The 4,378-nt window shown below is 30.0% G+C and overlaps 1 non-coding gene across 1 annotated transcript; it reads right to left on the bottom strand.

Annotated features, from left to right (window-relative positions):
* Window positions 1–3,842: 3,842 nt before the first annotated feature.
* Window positions 3,843–3,948, bottom strand: LOC139865189 (small nucleolar RNA R71). Its single transcript, XR_011764708.1, has one exon. It is a non-coding gene; the product is annotated as a small nucleolar RNA R71 (small nucleolar RNA).
* Window positions 3,949–4,378: the final 430 nt, after the last annotated feature.

The following is a 4,378-nucleotide window of genomic DNA, read 5'->3' as shown; positions in this document are numbered from 1 at the left end:
TGAGCTGTAAAATCAAACTCCGCGAGTTGCGGAGTTTGAAGAAGGAAAATGCCGCGAGTCGCGGAGTTCACCTGGACTCAATTCCCTATAAAAGCCAACGCAGTTCAATGTAAAAAAATATCCATAATCTATCTCTCTCTCAATATATACGTAAATTTATATATATATATAATTTATATTTTAATTTTAATTTTAATTTTAAATCCTAATAATAAGGGTATGTTAGCGAATGTTGTAAGGGTGTAAGTCAAAATTCTGTCCGTGTAACGCTACGCTATTTTTAATCATTGTAAGTTATGTTCAACCTTTTTAATTTAATGTCTCGTAGCTAAGTTATTATTATGCTTATTTAAAACGAAGTAATCATGATGTTGGGCTAATTACTAAAATTGGGTAATTGGGCTTTGTACCATAATTGGGGTTTGGACAAAAGAACGACACTTGTGGAAATTAGACTATGGGCTATTAATGGGCTTTATATTTGTTTAACTAAATGATAATTTGTTAATTTTAATATAAAGATTTACAATTGGACGTCCCTATAAATAACCATATACATTCAATCGGACACGATGGGCGGGGTATTTATATGTACGAATAATCGTTCATTTAACCGGACACGGAAATGGATTAATAGTCACTAGAATTATTAAAACAGGAGTGAAATTATGTACAAGGACACTTGGCATAATTGATAACAAAGTATTAAAACCTTGGGTTACACTCAGTCGACATCCTGGTGTAATTATTAAACAAAGTATTAAAATCTTGTTACAGTTTAAGTCCCCAATTAGTTGAAATATTTAACTTCGGGTATAAGGATAATTTGACGAGGACACTCACACTTTATATTTATGACTGATGGACTGTTATGGACAAAAACCAGACGGACATATTAAATAATCCAGGACAAAGGACAATTAACCCATGGGCATAAAACTAAAATCAACACGTCAAACATCATGATCACGGAAGTTTAAATAAGCATAATTCTTTTATTTCATATTTAATTTCCTTTATTTTATATTTAATTGCACTTCTAATTATCGCATTTTTATTTATTGTTATTGTATTTAATTGCACTTTTAATTATCGTACTTTTTAATTATCGCAAGTTTATTTTATCGCACTTTTATTATTCGCAATTTCATTATCGTTATTTACTTTACGCTTTAAATTAAGTCTTTTATTTATTTAATATTTTACATTTGGTTTTAACTGCGACTAAAGTTTTAAAATCGACAAACCGGTCATTAAACGGTAAAAACCCCCCTTTAAAATAATAATATTACTTATATATATATATATATATATATATATATATATTTGTATTTTTATAAATTAAACTAATATAGCGTTAAGCTTTGATTAAAAGATTTTCCCTGTGGAACGAACCAGACTTACTAAAAACTACACTACTGTACAATTAGGTACACTGCCTATAAGTGTTGTAGCAAGGTTTAAGTATATCCATTCTCTAAATAAATAAATATCTTGTGTAAAATTGTATCGTATTTAATAGTATTTCCTTGTAAAATTTAATAGTATTTTATACCCCTTAGCTTTAACTATCAAGTATTTTTGGCGCCGCTGCAGGGGACAATCTAGCTTAAAAGCCGGAAGCGCAACGCTAATAAATATATAAAAAAAAATTTATTTTTAGTTTACTTTTATAAAAAGACGCTTTTTTAAAAATACGTTTTAAATATTCGAAAACATAAAAAGAAAAACAAAAATATAATATTTTTAAGAGTTTGTTAAATATTTAAGTTTTATAAAGTTTCTTTATTTTTATTTTATAAAAATATAAGTTTTATTTAAATATTTTGTTTTTATTTAAAACATAAAATCAAAAACCGAAAAAAAAAATTTATATATAAATCTAGTTTTAAGATTTTTATTTATAAAATTGTAACGTATTTTTATTTCTATTCTAGTTTTTAAAATATAAGTTTTATTTAAATTATATAAATATTTTAATTAAATTAAAAACAGAAAAATAAAAAAATATATATAAATAAAATTACGTTGAACCTGTCAAACGAAGCAACCTGATCTGAAATTTGAAACCCCGCGACTCGCGGAGTTTTCCAGCCTCGGGCACCGCAAGTCGCGGAGCAGCCCTGACACGGGTACACAGGAACCCTAACAGCATTAATTACGGGATAATTATTATTATTATTAATTCTAAACCCTAATTAGGGTATTTTTATTATAATATTTAGTTTTAATTAGTTTATTTTGTTTTATTTAATTTTAATTAGTTTATTTAAATTATAAAATTAATAATTTTATAAAATAAATAATATAAAAATAATATTTTTATAAAAATTGTACTTTTTACAACTTTTATTATATTTTTATATTTTGTCCCTTTTTAATTGTTTTAGCGTAATATTTGTGTTTTTCGCTAGTTTTTAGTTTTAAACTTAATTTTTGCCATAGTTATTTTTATTTATAGATTTTTAGGTTTTGTCGTAAAATCTCTTAAGTGCTTTTTCTTTAGACTAAGATCTAGGTGCTTTAGAATTTTGCGACGCCTTTTTAAATTTTAGTGTTTTTTTTAAGTTATTGCCATTTGGGATATAGTTTTACTTGTAAGCTTTAATATTTTTAGACACCTTTTACCTACGTATCAATTATCATTCCAATTAGTAATCTCAATTTGCGATTATAATTTTAAGTTAGTGATAGTAATAAGGTTGGGTTAGTCGAGTGTTTTTAAGTTCTATAAGTCATTTCTTTTTATTTCTTATTTTCCGACGCCTTTTATTTTTCAACCCTTTTCTTTTTCTTTTTCGACGCGCTCTTTTTCTTTCTTATTTCTCGCTATTCTAGTTTTAGGACATAGATTTTTTTTTTCTACTTCTTATCTAAATTTCTTAAAATTACGAAAATTTATTTTAAGTGGTTAAATTGATAGACATCAAAATTTTCTGGTTCGTAGTAATAGTTGGATTTGTACGTGGACCGGGTTATTGGAGCCAAACAGTCCTCAATTATATTGAGACCAAACGAATCCTGCCCCTCTGCTGCATCTTTTGGCTATTCGAAACGTGGGCAAAATCAGAAAAGTCTATTAATTGGATAACTTATATAATATTTCTTTCCTTTTTAAAAACTAATAGGATATTCAGTGAATGCACCGAGCAAGACGTTCACCACCTTTTGTACGTTCACCACCTGTAACTCGATCAAGACATTTAGCTAATATTACCACCGTTGATTTTTCTTTAGAATCGTCATCCAGTCGACCAAGTACTCCAATTCAAATTTCCGATAATCCATTTTTTGAACCCGACCTCACAATTGAGAATTCGGAGAATATTCAGGGACGATTCATAGATCCTGAACCATTAAATTTTCCTCCGGAACCACCAATCATTCAAACAGAGATTGTTGAGGAACGAACCATTAAATCAGAATCCTCTAGTGATTCCGATTCAACAAATTCAATTATGGAGAATCTGGAACCTTTAAGTATGGAAGACCGAATGAGAGCTAAACGTACTGGCCAAGGTCACGCAATTACTCATCCAGACATTAATGCGCCAGATTATGAAATCAAAGGACAAATTCTACACATGGTGACTAATCAATGCCAATTTAGTGGTGCGCCGAAGGAAGATCCAAATGAATATCTTCGTACCTTTAATAGGATCTGCACTCTATTTAAAATCCGAGAAGTGGAGGATGAACAGATATATCTCATGTTATTTCCCTGGACTTTAAAGGGAGAAGCCAAAGATTGGTTGGTATCGTTACCTGAAGGGGCGATCGATACATGGGACGTTTTAGTTGAAAAATTTCTTAAACAATTCTTTCCGGCATCTAAAGCCGTAAGACTTCAAGGAGAAATTGTTACGTTCACACAGAAACCGAATGAAACTCTATATGAGGCGTGGACAAGATTGGAGAGTTATTAAGAGGATGTCCACAACATGGTTTAGACACCTGTCAAATAGTACAAATATTCTACCAAGGATGCGACATCACTACAAGAAAAGACATCGATATAGCAGCTGGTGGTTCTATTCTGAAGAAAACCGAAACTGATGCTTATAAAATTATTGATAACACTGCTTCCCACTCACATGAGTGGCACCAAGAAAAAGATATCGTTAGATCATCTAAAGCAGCTAGAGCCGATTCTAGCCATGACTTAGATTCCATTTCCGCAAAGATAGATGCTGTGGAGAGACGAATGGAAAAGATGACTAAAGATATCCACTCAATACGAATTAGTTGTGAGCAGTGTGGAGGACCACATTTGACAAAAGATTGTCTCAGTATTGAATTAACAATGGAACAAAGAGAGAATGTTTCATATCTAAACCAAAGGCCTGAAAATAATTATCAGAATAATTATCAACCGCCA

Source organism: Rutidosis leptorrhynchoides, chromosome 8 (assembly GCF_046630445.1).
Source record: "Rutidosis leptorrhynchoides isolate AG116_Rl617_1_P2 chromosome 8, CSIRO_AGI_Rlap_v1, whole genome shotgun sequence".
NCBI classification, from domain to species: Eukaryota; Viridiplantae; Streptophyta; class Magnoliopsida; order Asterales; family Asteraceae; genus Rutidosis; species Rutidosis leptorrhynchoides.
The sequence above is the reverse complement of the archived record's forward strand: the minus strand, read 5'-3'. Positions and strand labels throughout refer to the sequence as shown.